This window comes from Bos mutus, chromosome 8 (genome assembly GCF_027580195.1).
Source record: "Bos mutus isolate GX-2022 chromosome 8, NWIPB_WYAK_1.1, whole genome shotgun sequence".
NCBI lineage: Eukaryota > Metazoa > Chordata > Mammalia > Artiodactyla > Bovidae > Bos > Bos mutus.
In genome coordinates this window covers 67,019,092-67,035,331 of record NC_091624.1, presented here as the reverse complement: position 1 = coordinate 67,035,331, position 16,240 = coordinate 67,019,092, and the positions used below count along the sequence as shown (strand labels likewise).

The following is a 16,240-nucleotide window of genomic DNA, read 5'->3' as shown; positions in this document are numbered from 1 at the left end:
TATTACAATGAAACCATATTACAATATGTAAATGCATCAAAGTAACATGATTAAATTTATATAATGTTACATGTTAAATTTATCCAATTAAAAAAATGATACAATGATCTAGAATAGACTCAGGATTTCATAAAAGTATTTTGATCAGTATCATTATTTTACACCTTAACAAAATATACTTTATAGAATTAGAAAAAAAATTTTGAAGTACATAAATTTTAAATAAACTTGTGATAGGAATAACAAAATTATTCTGATCATGAGAGAATATGGATAAAAAGAAAGAAAAAGGAATGCTTTTACACTGGTGGTGTGAATATAAATTGCTATAGGTACTAGGGAAAACAGAATGAAGATTTTTCAAAAATTAAAAATAAAACTACTATATGATCCAGCCATTTCATTTCTGGGTTTTTATCCAAAGGAAACAAAATCACTATTTTGACAAGATATCTGTACTGTTGTATTCATTGCATCATCATTGTAAGATATGGAAACAACCTACGTATCCACTGATGGATAAATGGGTAGAGGAAATGTGGTACACACACACACAGAACATTATTCAGCCATGAAAAAGGAAACTCTGCCATTTGCAACAACATGGATGAAATCTGAGAGCATTATGCTAAGTGAAATAAGTCAGACACAGAAACACAAATAACTGTATGAGCTCACCTTATGTGGTATTTTAACAAATCATAGATAAGGAAGATTGGTGGTTGCTAGAGGATGGGGAAAAGAGGGGTGAGGGCAGGCTATTGGTGAAATGGGTAGAGGGTGTCAAAAGGTATAAACTTCCTGTTATAAGATAAAAACTATCACACTATCTGAGGATGTAATGTGCAGCATGGTGACTGCAGTTTACAATACTATACAGTACATTTGAAAGTTGCAAAGAAATAAGATTTAAAACTTCTATCAAAAGGGAAAAAATGGTAACTCTGTGAGTGATAGGTATCAAATCAACATATAGTGGTAATTATTTCACAATATTAATATATATCAAACTATGTTGGATACCTAAAACAAAAATGCTACATGTTAATTACATCTCAATAAAAAATAAAAAATTTTAAAACGCATATTAATTTGTTTTTTTCTGCTTGCTTTAGGTTTAATGTGCTCTTCTTTTGGTTTCTTAAGGTAGAAACTAAGGTCCTTGATTTGAAATTTTTTCTAATATAGACTCTTAGTACTATAAATTTTTTTCTAGATATTGCTTTAATAGCATCCCATAAATTTTGATATGGAGTGATTTCATTTTAATTCATTTCAAAATATTTTCTGTTCCCTTTTGATTTCTTCTTTGATCCATACTTTAAAATGTATTATTTAGTTTGCAAATGTTTGAGGACTTTCAGAATTTTCCTGTAGTTGAATTCTAATTTAATTCCACTGTGATCAGAGAATATACTTTGTATAACATGAATTCTTTCAAATTTACTGGGACTCGTTTCATGGCCCAGAATATGGTCCATCTTGGTGGATGTTCCCTGTGCACTTGAGAATGTTTATTCTGCTGTTGTTGGGTAGAATGTTCTACAAATGTCAATTCGGTCTGGCTGGTTGATAGTATTGTTCAGGGCTTCAATATTCTTATTTTCTATATATTCTATGAATTATTAAAAAACATACCATAGAAATTTATGAGAAGTCAGTGTGTAAGTGATGGGCCCTTCAGGACTCCCTCAGGCCACCATGTCAGAACACCCACCAAAAGAGAGTCCTGACTGTCCGCCCCTCTCAATTCCTTACAACAGATTGTATCCCCCATCACAAATGCCTAGCTAGAGACATATGCATTTACCCTCCCGATTTCTCTTCATCCTGCCCTTAAGTTTGATGGTCAGTTCTGTGTACCTGCGGTTCTGATTTTACACCTTGGCTACATCACTTTGAGCTACTACAAGTAAACACAACACCCTTTCACCCAGCCCTGCAGGCTGGAACCAAACAAAATAAAGAGGAATTCCCAATTGCTTGACTCCAAGTAGAGGGTTTCTACCATTAACTGTGAATTCTTCTTAGTTAATTCAGCAAATGGTTAAGCAAGTGTATACTGTGTGCAATGCTTATGTTTTAATTGTGGGCCAATGAATGGGCATTTACCACATATACAGAGAGGGTCTGATTGGAAGGGAGGTGAAGGACGAAAGACCTAGTGTTGATAACAAGAGGAGCCCAACTTCCACAAAAGGGAAACCCAAATTCCCTCAAGAACAACATAGCAAGGGTATTTAGCTGTCCCAGAGCCAGCACAGAATAATTATACTCTTGGACTTCCCTGTTGGTGCAGTGGTTAAGAATCCACCTGCAGGGAATGAGGGTTTGATCCTGGTCAGGGAACTAAGATCCTATACGCCAAGAGGCAACCCAGCCTGTGTGCCACAACTACTGAGCCTGTGCTCTAGAGCCTACATACCACAATGAAAGATGCTGCAAGCTGTGACTGCTGAAGCCCATGTGCTCCTCAACAAAAGAAGCCACTGCAGTGAGACGCCTGCGCGCCACAACTAGAGACAGTCTGTGCACAGCAATGGAGACCCAGCGCAGCCACAGATTAATTAAAGTTTTTAAAAGGATAATTACACTTTTTACTTCTCTCCACTTTCCTTCCGCTTCTCATGATCTCAGGAAGCAAAGGAGTTCTTAGCATGCCTAGGGGAATGGGGATCCCTCTGCATTCTCAGAATTCCTTTCGTTAGATTGAAAAAGATCCGAGAAGCAGGCCACAGTGTGTCCAGAATGTCCTGCGTGGAGCTCAGTGAAGAGGTAAGAACTGCCCTGCCTCGTGTGCCCAGCTGACGACAATCAACACAAGCTTTCGCTCCCAAAATTGCTTACCAGCCATCACACCAGCTGACACTCCTCTTTACAGCTGATGTAGCTGTTTCCAAATGGTCGACGGTATAAGAAGGTTGTAGCAATCAAACCTAACGTCCCCTCTATCTGTAAAATATTTTATGAGAACAAAAAATTACCCCAGAATTCAAACAGAGAAAAACTTGCCAATGTCTTTCTCCCTAAGATATGTTCATGTAATACTGCATGTTCTGGTCCAAAGAGAGATACTTATCTACTTGGATTTTGACAAACAAGTTCTAGTTTATTTCCAGCAACCCACTCCAGTATTCTTGCCTGGAGAATCCCGGGGACAAGGGAGCCTGGTGGGCTGCCGTCTATGGGGTTGCACAGAGTCGGGCACGACTGAAGCGACTTAGCAGCAGCAGCAGCAGAATGAAGATCTTTGAACACTGGTTTCTATGTCAGATTTATAAGCAGCAAGGATATCTATAAAATGTTGATTTAAAAATTGGCATGGGCCCTGTTACACAAAAAAGATGTATTTGGGGAGTCAGGAAGTTAGAAGAGGGAGAAAGTTTACTGACAGTAACTTAACAAATACTACATTTTGTAACAAAAATGTTGGCAATCATCCATCCATTGATACTATTGATTTTGCTCTATTTATGGAAATGGGCTGATAATTGACATTATAACGTTGGTCTATAGCAAGGGAGCAGTCCTAGGAGGCCCTGCTTACTTGTTTACCTTACAGTATTTTCTGTTATAAAAGAAACTTGCCAGTGGTAACTTCTGGGGAATAGCACTAGGAATTTATGAAAATGTGGATTCGAAGAAAGGAAATTTTTACTTTTCATTTTATTAACTTCTGAACTGTTTAAATTAACGTTAACCATGAATTACTTGTTAAAATAGATATTAGAGCTGTAAGTTTTAAAATGGTAAAGGTCTGTAAATTAAGTGAAGGCAGTACATCATATCAGAGAAGGCAATGGCACCCCACTCCAGAACTCTTGCCTGGAGAATCCCATGGATGGAGGAGCCTGGAAGGCTGCAGTCCATGGGGTTGCTGAGGGTCAGGCACGACTGAGCGACTTCACTTTGACTTTTCACTTTCATACATTGGAGCAGGAAATGGCAACCCACTCCAGTACTCTTGCCTGGAGAATCCCAGGGACAGGGGAGCCTGGTGGGCTTCCGTCTACCGGGTCACACAGAGTCGGACACGACTGAAGTGACTTAGCAGCAGCAGTACATCATATTCATTTTAAAATAGTTATATTATTGTGTATATACATGCAAGTTTACAGACAAATTTACAATCGCTAAATGTACCAAAAAAATCTATAAAGAGACACCATAAATTGATAGTACTTACCTCTGGGGGTGAGAGTAAGGTAAGAAGTAAGGTATTATTCTATACTCTTCATTATTTTGTTTTTCACAAATGCATTTGCTTACTTGCTACCTGCATAATGTTTAAATCAATAAGATGAAGACGATTTTTATAAAATCCTTTTTCTGCTCCTTGGAAGTTCTTCCCCTTCTAGTAACAGCACCCAGCCTGTTTTGTCTGATTCTGGTGGGTTTTCAACCACAGGGGTTAAAGTCAGGGGTGTCACATGACCAAAGAAACACCAATCAGTTCATCTTGCTCAGGAATCTGAATCTGAGCAGAAACACATGTGTACTGGAGGTGGCTGTGAATGAGTCATCCAAAGGCAGCTTCTTGAAAGGCTGTCCATGTGTATCTGAGGCTCTGAATCCACAAGTGTCCTGGGCTCCTCTCCTTAGTTCTGGTTTATCAGGTCTTCTCTTGTGTGTCCTTTCAGTAAATTCCTTTAGAAAAAAGCAAATGGAGAGAGAAAGAGTAACACATTTATTGAAAATAATAATAAATTCAGGATCGATCACCTTGAGTCCACGGTTCCTATAAGACATTCAGGTGAAACCATCTAATAGACTGTTGAAAATAAGGGCTTGGAACTCAGCAAAGACTAAGAATTGCTGGCACAGATTTAAGAGGTATGAGAGTGCAAGCCAAAGTGTGTGATCCAAGACAGATGAGACAACAGAGTCAAGGATGTGACTGTGAGAACTACCACCACCCGAGAATGGGGAAGGAATATCAGACACTGCTATTTGCCCACCGTGGTTAACACCACCATCAGGCCATGGTACCTGGGGAGACCTGCTGTAGTCAGTCTTAAGACCTTGAAGATGATTTTGTGTGCATACCTACCCAAAGGGCATTGTCACATAGTTGCAAGGTGACGGAAGGTACATGATGTCTAGTCATTAACATATAACATAGAGACAGTGTGGCCAGGTGACTGAATAAGAAATTGCACCCGTGAGACTTCTCCAGTAGTCCAGGAGTTAAGATGCTGCCTTCCAGTTCAGGAGGCAGTTGGATCCCTGCTCTGGGAACTAAGATCCCACATGCTACACAGTGTGGCCAAAAGAAAAAGAGCAAACAAAAAGAAAGCAATTCTATCTAGGTGTGTGTGTGTGCGTGTGTTAGACACTCAGTCATATTTGACTCTTTGTGACTCCATGGGCTGTAGCCCACAGGCTCCTCTGTCCATGGAATTCTCCAGGCAAGAATACTGAGTGGAGTGGGTTGCCATTCCCTTCTCCAGGGACCTTCCCAAACCAGGAATTGAACCTGGATCTCAGTTGCAGGTGGATTCTTTACTGTCTGAGCCACCAGGGAAGCCCTTGTATCCAGGACAAGATGCTAAATCAGATAGTGTGCGCCATGAAACAAGCCTTTGCTACCATTTAAGGTGAAACAACATGTGAGTTTCTCAGGAACTGCCATCACCATGAAAACCCACATTTCATAACAGAGTTGGAGACCTCAAGAGAAACAGACAGGGAGAGCACTTGATGCCTTCCTTTGGAGGCCTCACCCAGGGTACCTGACACCTGGTGACCTGGCACCCCTGCCAATTAACATCAGAAAAAGCCCGGGTAGAGTAGAGAACCCACAGCTCCTGCTGAAACAGGCCCTTAGAAACCAGAGGTCACAGACCGATGGTCATCAGGCCTGGTAGCTCTGTCTTAACTGCACTTTGAAATCACCTGGGACATTTTAAAACATACTGATGACTCATCCTGCCTCCCAAGAGGCTGACTTAATTGACTCAAGAGTGTGATTTGGTATCAGCACTTTTAAAGGCTCCCCACATGATCCTAATGTACAGCCAAGGTTTAAGACCCCAAATGAGCCCACAGATGTTTTGTTTGACTTGCACTATACCGGCCTGAAAAGTATTTTTTAATTATTTTTCAATAATAAAAGATCAGTCAATTTTCATAGAAAACAAACCTGTGATTACCAAAGGAGAAAGGGCAGTGGGGATACATTAGGAGTATGGGATTAACAGATACACACTACTATACATAAACAACAAGGATTTACTGTATAGCACAGGGAACCATATTCAATATCTTGTAATAACCTATAATGGAAAACAATCTGAAAAACTACATATATAATTGAATCACTTTGCTGTACACCTGAAACTAACAACACAATATTGTAAATCAGCAATACTTCAAAACACAAGAAAGATAGTCAATTTCATACACCCAAATCACCCAGACTGCTGTCGTCTGTTGGAATATCTGTGCACAGTAGACCTGCACTCCATGGGACACTATTCAGTAGTTCTGAGTTGCAGCCATACCTCTTGCAAGCATTTTCTCAGCATTCCACAGCCCTCCCTGGCCCACCCCACTATCACCAAGGCACAGAGCCCATGACTGTTGCTGCTTATCATCCTGCTTGTATTGTGGGACTTTCACATCAGTGTTGAAAGACGTGAAATAGCGCTTATCTTTGTGTCTCCAGCGAAACAGGAAATAGAAAGGCAGTCCAAGTGGGCTGTGCACTCCACGGGGCCTGCTGCTCGTTTCCAGTGACTGCCTGGCTCTTAACGGCATTTGGGTATGTGTCCTAGATTGAAATCTGTTTTCCCAACAGGAAGACCAATATGCCCCATAACCTGTGGATCAAAGACCTGAGACGTGAGAGATCCCACCTCTCGTTATCTTAATAATTAGTTACATCTCATACAAAAGAAAACTACATAAAAACAGTAAGAAATAAGAGGCAACCAATGGCACCAGAGATCGAGTTCCAGAATTAAGGCAATGCTGGAAGTTTGTGGGCTTCCCTGGTGGTTCAGCAGTAAAAGAATCTGCCTGTCAATGCAAGAGATTTGGTTTGATCCCTGGGTTGGGAAGACCCTCTGGAGAAGGAAATGGCAACCCACTCTAGTATTCTTGCTTGGGAAATCCACGGACAGAAGAGCCTGGTGGGCTATAGTCCACAGGGTCGCAAAACAATTGTACACGACTTAGAAATTAAACAACACAAAACAAGAAGTTTGTATCCTTTGTAGGGGACAAAGGAGGCTAGAGACAAACCTGACCTGTAAGGTGGAAGTGGGGAGTCACTATTCAACAGGTATATAGTGCCAGCTAAGCAAGATAAATAAGTTCTAGAGACCTGCTGTGATTGTAATTAACAATATTGTATCCTGCACTTCCCTGGTAGCTCAGTTGGTAAAGAATATGCCTGTACTTGAGGAGACCCGGGTTTGATCCCTGGGTTAGGAAAATCCTCTGGAGAAGGAAATGGCAACCCACTCCAGTATTCTTGCCTAGAAAATCCCAGGGACAGAGGAACCTTGCAGACTACAGTCCATGGAGTCCCAAGAGTCGGACACAACTTAGCGACTAAACCACCACCATCATGTACTTAAACTTTGTCAAGAGGGTACATCTCCAGTTAAATGTTCTTACAAGATTCCAGAACCATGAACCTGGAGTGGGATAGACTATCATCCTTGTGAATATTGGAGCTGCCTTTTATATTCCAGAGGTGAAATAGAGGGACAAGTATGGCCTGGGGATCACAGAGCTCAATAAATGTCAATATTTAGGAATGACTTGGAGGACAAGGGAGGGGAAAGTGCATCAGTGTTACATCACAAGCCTTGTCTGAAAAGAGCAAAGGAGGGGAGGGATATCATGGCAGCTTAGAGGCCCAAGTGTGAGTCCCAGCTCAAACATGTCTTAGCTGAAGGATTTGTGCACTAATGAATTAGCCTCTGAGCCTTGATCTGTAAAATGGATGTAATAATAGCATACCACATAAGCTGTTAGGAGAATTAGGTGTGATAATTATAAGTGCTAACAAAGCACTTAGCATAGGCCTTAGTGATGGTAGCCATGCAGAAAATACATCCTCAACTCCAGAACACTGAAGACAAGGCTTCCTCCAAGCTCTGGTTCAGAGTCTCTCATGAGGTTGCAGTCTGTTGGCAAGCCCCTTTCCTCACCAGCTTCTGACGGGGTACCTCAGCTCCTTACATGTGGACCTCATCATAGGCTGCCTGACTATCCCCACAGTATGGCAACCAGCTTCCCCTAGAGAGAGAGACCAGAAAGCAAGCCCAAGAAGGAAGCTACCATCTTCTAAAACCTAATCTCAGACATGACATTCCATCACCTTTACCATATCCTATTGGTCACACAGACTAATCCCTGGACAATGCGGTACACTGTGGAGGGAACCACACAAGAGTATGAATGCCTGAGGGGATTCTTGGGGCCTTTGGGCCTGGCCACTACATTTCCCCTCCTTCTTCCTTGCTTTATTTTTCTCCATACCACCTATCACCAACTAACACATCATTACCTTATCTCGCTTATCATCAGTCTCAACACAATAGAATACAAGATGATAGAGACTTCTGCTTGTTTTGCTCGCTGTTGTATCATCAGCCCCTAGAACAGTGCTGGCATACATTCAATGGTGAATAGTGGGGCTTCATTCAATGGTGTATAGTGGGCCACACGGCTGCACCGTTTTTACAAGAAATGAGCCTGAATCCCCTGCTAGAAAATCACTGCTCATGTGGATTTTCACTTTTTTTATTTTTTATGGTATAGATGATTTTATTTGCAAAGCAGAAGTAGAGACACAGATGTAGAGAACAAATGTATGGATAGCAAAAGGGGAAGGGCAAGGTGGAGGGAATCGGGAGGTTCGGATGGACACATATACACTATAGATATGTATAAAATAGGTAACTAATGAGAACCTACTGTGTAATACAGGCAACTCTACTCAGTGCTCTGTGGTGACCCAACTTGGAAGAAAATCCAAAAAAGAGGGGAGATATATATATATCTAGCCAATTCACTTTGCTATACAGCAGAAACTAACACAACACTGTAAAGCAACTGCTGCTGCCGTTTAGTAACGAAGTCACGTCCAACTCTTTGCGAGCCATGGACTGCCGCCCACCAGGCTCTTCTGTCCTTAGGATTTCCCAGGTAAGAATACTGGAGTGGGTGGCTATTTCCTTCTCCCCACTCTCACTCCTTAAAAAAACATTCTAGTACATGATTCTTACCATTTTACTTGTGAGGAAAATGAAATCCAGGAAGATTAAGGGTCTTCTTGCCTGGGGTCAGCAAATGGTGCCATGGATCAAGGACTGGTCACTGTGCCCTTGACCTGCACACTTCATCTTCCAGGGCCTCCCTACAGACCTGTGCAGCATATAACCTTACGGATAAGTCACAGTCCACACAGGGTGCTTCACTCATAATTCACAATACTTCCTATAATTAACAGCCTGTTTACATTATTAATAGTTTGTATGGCTTTCACCCAGGCAGCCAAGCATTGCGGAATGAAAGATGGAGCTGAAGGGCCTGGAGGAAAGGCACCACCCAAACACTCTGACTCAATTCTCCTTTCCTAGAGAGGCTGTTTCATTTCACTCCAAAGAGAGCCTCAGGCCCAGGCTGCCCCTGCTGGTGCTTTATTATACTCAGGTAATGGGGAGCAGTTGTCCCCACAGATGGGACACTTCAGGATGAACCAGTTCTGAAGCACTATCCCCTCCCCACCAAAAAAATATTACCAAGCATTTAGCAGCTTGAAAAAGAAAAAAGAAACCCCATTGTAACCCCAGTCCCAGGGCTCCGAGCTCCCTGTGCTGGACAACAGAGTCCTAAGGTGTCCTGTAGAAGGAAATGGCAACCCACTCCAGTACTCTTGCCTGGAGAATGCCATGGACAGAGGAGCCTGGTGGGCTACAGTCCACGGGGTTGCAAAGAGTCAGACATGACTGAGTGAGTGAGCACACAGCATCCCACAGAGGGATCTGGGCTAATCTTAGAATGGCTTCCTAGGTAATCCTCTGTCTCTTCCTTCAGGCCTGGGACCATAAAAGCCCCTTTCCCCTCAACTCCTACCAAAGTATTAAAATATGTTAACAATACATACATATGCGTGTGGGACTGGAAGACTGGGATAGACATGTATATGCCACTATATATAAAATAGATAACTAATAAGACCAACTATATAACACAGGGAACTCTACTTAATACTCCTTAATGGCCTAAATGGGAAAATAATCTAAAAAAGAGTGGATATATGTATAACTGATTTACTTTGCTATATGCCGGAAACACAACACTATAAATTAACTAGACTCCAATAAAAATTTTTAAAAATTAAAAAAAAAACACACCAATACACACACATACGTTCAATTCAGTTGATCAACCACCTCACCTCTGAAAACCAATGGAAGGCCAGCAACAAAGATGCCAGTTACAGGTCCATATGGAATTCCTACCCCCTACTCTAGTGAAAGTGAAAGTCACTCAATTGTGTCCGACTCTTTGCAACCCCATGGACTATACAGTCCATGGGACTCTCCAGGCCAGATTACTGGAGTGGGTAGCCTTTCCCTTCTCCAGGGGATCTTCCCAACCCAAGGATCGAACCCAGGTCTCCCACATTGCAGGCAGAATCTTTACCAGCTGAGTTACAAGGGAAACCCACGAATACTGGAGTGGGTAGCCTTTCCCTTCTCCAGGGGATCTTCCCAACCCAGGAATTGAACCGGGGTCTCCTGCATTGCAGACAAAATCTTTACCAACTGAGCTATGTACTCTTGACTGAAAAGGCAGAGGAGAGAGAGGAGTACAGCAGAGCTGAAGTCCTCACGGAAAGCAGTGAGGGGTTGACAACAGCATCGGGTTAGAGGGCAAACAGAGGGCAATATCGTGATGGCCAAGGGTAAAGAAGGGTGGGTAGCCAGCTGCTCCCCGCCCCTCTCCAGCTAAGTCTTGTCAAGACTACCCACTCCTGGGGCCTCCCTGGTGGCTCAGCGGTAAAGAATCCATCTGCAGATGCGGGAGATACGGGTTTGATCCCTGATCCAGGAGGATTGCATGTGCTGCAGAGCAACTAAGCCTGTGCAGCAAAACTACTGAGCCTGTGCTTTAGAGCCCAGGAGATACAACTACTGAAGCCTACATGCCCGAGAGCCTGTGCCCCACAAGAGAAACCGCCGCAGTGAGAAGCCCGTGCACCGCAACTAGAGAGTAGCCCCCCATAGCAACGAAGACCCAGCACAGCCAAAAATAAGTAAAATTATAAAAAAAAAAAGAAAAAGAAAAGACAGCCCACTCCTCTGCCCTGCCTGCAGTTGTGAGGGGAGGCACCCAGATCAGCTGCTGGGCCCTGGTACTCTCATGGTCACTGATCATCTCTTTCATCCTCTTTGAAACCAGCTTTGCCTTCCTGCATGTTCTCTCTTATATTTCTCTAGGACTGCCATAACAGACCATACACTGGGTACTTAAATGACAGAAATTTATTTTCTCACAGTTCTAGAGGCCAGAAGTCCAAGATCACGGTGCCAGTGGGGTGGTTTCCTCCATGCCTTGTAGACGACAGTCCTCTTGCTACCTCACATGGTCTTTTCTCTGTGTGTATGTACCCCTGGTATTCCTTTCTCTTCTTATAAAGACATCAGTTATATTGCATTAGGACCCCACCTCTCTAATTAATCTTTAACAGATACTCAGCATATATTTGTATGAGAATTATGACTTTAGCTTTTTTTTTAAATTATTCTTTGAAAACGTATCTAAGTCCACAGTTTACATGTTTCTACTATATTAGGAGTAGCCTTTAAGGGCTGTTGTTGCATGCATGCTCAATCGCTCAGTTGTGTCCGACTCTTTGTGACGCTATAACTGTAGCCTGCCAGGGATGTAGCTCTGTCCATGGGATTCTCCAGGCAAGAATACTGAAGTAGGTTGCCCCTCTGCAGGGGATCCTCCTGACCCAGGGATCGAACCTCCATCTCCTGTGCCTCCTGCATTGCAGGCAGATTCTTTACCCATTGAGCTGCTTGGGAAGCCCTAACACAAATTCAACAAGAACAACTGTCTCAGAGTGATATTTCAGATCTGTTCTATGCTTCTCTCCTCTCATCCTCTCAACCAGACTCCCTTAGGAATTTTTTGTAGAGTGAGAGTCCTCTGCCTGAGGCTTTCCACATCTGTCAGATCAAGGACCAAACACTATCACACTTGTCCCCGAGGGATCCTGCAGGGACTCTTCCTCAGCAAATATATCCAACCTCTTTTGTTCTGTCCACTGGAAGTTTCACTATTTACCATATTACTTAAATAATTCCCATGTTTTGTGTTTATTGTCAAAAACACTTTAGAATTACTGATTGATATATTTGCTGAGTATCTTATGAACTCAATCTACACAATATACAAAGTCACGTATTAGATTGTATTCCAGACCTGGGATTAGGATTCTGGCCCCATAATCAGTCTCCTGGGACAAACTGCTATTTCACATCCACCCACGCACCCTACTTACATGAAACTTTGCCCCTGGCAAATGTCAAAGAAGAACATCCTCAGTAATTTCTCTTATCAATCGATCCAAGCAAACACAATGGGCTTGCTTTTCCCCAGAGCTGAAGTCACCTCCTGGCCAGAAGTTAAGTGTTAGGCTCTGGATCAGGGCACTGAGCTGAAACCAAAGGCCCAGCAAGAATGAGTGAGAATGTGGAGATATCAGTTTTTATCACCTGTGTGAACTGGGACAGCACTCATTTTTGGAAGGATAGAGATAGGTCTGCAAATCAGAAGAAACGCTGTCCCCAGGCAGGTGGGGCCCCTGGATGTTTTTTCCACCTGTGCCTCTCCCCTCCCCCCAGCCCCTCTCAAGGCCCTCTGGGCAGAAGGCTCTGCTGGAAGTCAGCCAACTCCTCCAGTTCTGTTGTGCTCTCAGAGGGGATAACTTCAGATCCTATGCTGTAGCTAGCAAATTCACTTTCAAACATGCCCAGTTGGAGGAGATCTGCCAAACCATCAGGGAAAGCCAGTCCTCATCCCCTCCTCCAGGCAAAACCTAGCCAGGTAATTCCAGTTCCTAAGTGACACAGGATATCAGAGAAAGTGTGTAGACCATCAGATATCTTGGAATGTAAGTCCCAGGAGAGCAGGGATTTATATTTTGCTTATCACCATATTTCCAGCACTAGAACAGTGTGTAGGCACTCAAAAACTCTGACAGCCCAAGAGGTTCTGTGATTAGCTCAAGTTTACCCAAGCAGGGTCAGAGTTAAGCCTAGAACTCAGAAACAAAGAAAGAAAAGAATAATTGTTGAGTCTTACTATGTGCAGATAACCATTTCTTTAAATGTATTCCTTACTTCATCTAACTCTTACCACACATTATGTGGTGGCTACCACTGTCATCCTCATTCTACAGAAAGCTTATCCAACAGGTCACACAGCAGCAGTGTTCATCCATCCATTTGGCAAACAGTTACTAAGTGTCTGCTATTTACCTGGCCCCATATCCAGCATGGGGGATACAGTAGTGAACAGGAGAGACATGGAGCTGATATTCCAAGGTGGGCGACATCCAATCAGCCAGCAAGACCCAGACTGATGATGTACTTGCCAGTTAGAATACATTCTACAAAGGAAGTCAATGGAGGGAGGTGACAGAGAGAGACGGGGTAGAGGGAAAGGTCTCCGTTGGGTAGAGTGGTCTGAGAAGGGCTTTTTAAGAAGGGAACATGTAGACTGAAGACTGAAGGATGAGAAGGGTACCCCTGCGATGAGCCTGAGGAAGAGCATTCAGAAAGAAGAGCAAGTGCAAAGGCCTGAGGGACAGAAGGGCATGGCGAGTGGAAGGCCCAGGAAGGGAGCAGACAGAACGGTGAAGAGGGGGCCTGGGCTGAGTTCCAGGGACAGCCAAAGGTCAGCTCCCTTTCCCCAGGAAAACCTAGGGATGCTTTCCCTCTCCCAACACTTTCTTAGGATGTTTCTGGAGCTTGTTCTCTATCCAAACAAGGAAGTAACCCCAAAGAAAGGAAGGCATGGAATTCAGATGGGGAATTTCAGGATGGAATTGTGTGCCCCAGCCCCTTAAGCCTAAAGAGAATCATTCCAGGTTGAAGCAGGAGGGAGGAACCTCCCTGAGAGGGGTTTCTGGGAGACAGAATGTTCCACGGATTTCACACAATGCTGGGGAAGCTGAGGAAGGGACGAATACAGTCAAAGCAGACAACACAAGTGAAGGGGAGGCAGTTAAAACTCCATGAAAAAACATACTTAACTCTCCATGAAATACAATGTATCAAATATAAAAACTGGTTGTGGGACTTGCCCTGTGGTAAAGTGGTTGAGAATCTACCTTGTGAAGTAGGGGACGTGGGCTCAATCCCTGATCAGGGAACTAAGCTCCCTCATGCTACAGGGCAACTAAGTCCTTGTGCCACAAGTACTGAGCCTGTGCAGTCTGGAGCCTGGCCACCACGACCTAGAAAGTTGGTGTGCCCCCAGGAAAAGCTCCCACGTGATGTAACAAAGATCCAGTGTACTGCAACTGAGAGCTGATGCAGCCACACAAATAAGACAATGTAAACCTTAAAAAAAAAAAGATTGTGCCATGGATAATATTTGCATAGTAACAATTTATTCAACAAATATTTATTGAGGACCTTTTCTATGCCAGACCCTTATCTGGCTCTGGGGACATATCAGGGAACAAAGGCAAGCTGCTTCCTCTCATGTAATTCATGTTCTAGTTGTGTAGACTTGTGTATTTAAAAAAGAATGAGGTTAGTTTCATCTTGCATCCTTGTTCTACAGACCAAATAAATACACCTACTGCGTTGTCTGGAAGAATGCTCACTACAGGTTTACTGTGGTTATTCCAAGGGGTGATTTCTTGCTCTCTTTTGAGTGTATTTTTTCAAATCTCCTAACATTTTATAAAGTATATAGTATTTGTGCAAAACATTAAATCACTGCTTTGTAAAGAGAAATCACACTGCTTTCTGTGTAAAGCAGAAAGCACTAGCTGGGGTGGGAGCTTAAGTCATGTTTATGACTTAAACATGAAAATCATCTCTAACCTGGTGTGCCCAATTCTCTTTTACCACCTCCCAGGACCTGGAGAAGGACAAATTTCTGGGAGACCTTAGTATTTTCTGTTCTGCTATGCTGAGTCTGTTTCCTTGACTCAAAAGATAGGGCAGGGATACCAGCTTTGTTGGGAGTTGGAGCAGGCACCCTTCTATGCCGGAACACGCTAAGCACACTGGTTGATAAGGCTGCAGCTCTCTAAGTGTATAACTGCATTCTGAGTGTGTGAGGAAGGGCCTCACTGTCTGTGCAGCAGGGTCAGGGCAAAGGTCACCAACCAACACAATTCCCTTTGCCTCAAATGGATTCTTCCAGTGTGGCTTCATGAGTGCTTCTCTGATGTAGCATCACTGCCATTTTGGACTGGATGATTCTGCGTTGTGGGTGGCCTTCCTGTTCATAATAGGATGTCTAACAGCATTCCCCGGCATATATGTAGCAGGTACTCTATAAATGGCTGCTTAGAATTAACTGAATGCAGGAGAACATCTCTCATCCAGAAAAACGCCCTGTCAGATAGCCAGTCAGATCCCATCTCCTCTACCCTATTTTTCCAGGTCCTGTGCAAATGCCACTTCCTCCACGAAGACTTCCTTGATTGCCCCCACTTCTAGTTATAAATACTCTCCCATGCAACTCTGCCACTCTTTAACATTTGTCATTGTCCTAAGTATTTATATATGTGTCTTATCCCCACTATTCACAAAGCACCAAGGTGGCCACTATCTTACCCATAAAAATGATATTCTCCAGCATGCATATTTGACATTTTCTGAAGCATATACAAAATTGAAAGAACTTTCACAATTTGTATTCCTTTGAAATATACTACCAAAGTAAAATTTTATTTTAAAATGTATTAACAATATTTCTTGTAGACTTAACAGGATCCAGGGCCTGTCCGAGAAAAAACTTTCCAGATTAACTCATTTTATCCTTACAACAACCCTGTGAAGTAGAAACGTTTCTACCCCCATAGAGAAGGCACAGAGAGGTTAATTAACTTCCCGGCTGGCTCAACGGTAAAGAATTCGCTTGCAATGAAGGAGACCCAGCTTCAATCCCTGGGTGGCAAAGATCCCCTAGAGAAGGGAATGACAGCCCACTCCAGTATTCTTGCCTGGAGAATCCCATGGAC

At 43.0% G+C, this 16,240-nt stretch overlaps 1 long non-coding RNA gene across 5 annotated transcripts in view; it reads right to left on the bottom strand.

The window, feature by feature from the left end:
- LOC138988904 (uncharacterized) overlaps window positions 1-16,240 on the bottom strand; it is a 155,289-nt gene that overhangs the window by 76,499 nt on the left and 62,550 nt on the right. For all 5 annotated transcript variants that reach the window (XR_011465155.1, XR_011465151.1, XR_011465152.1 and 2 more), the window contains exons 2-3: window positions 4,187-4,647; window positions 2,848-2,952 (exon numbers count right to left, since the gene is read on the bottom strand). This is a non-coding gene — a long non-coding RNA (uncharacterized lncRNA). The remainder of the gene's footprint in view (window positions 1-2,847; window positions 2,953-4,186; window positions 4,648-16,240) is intronic.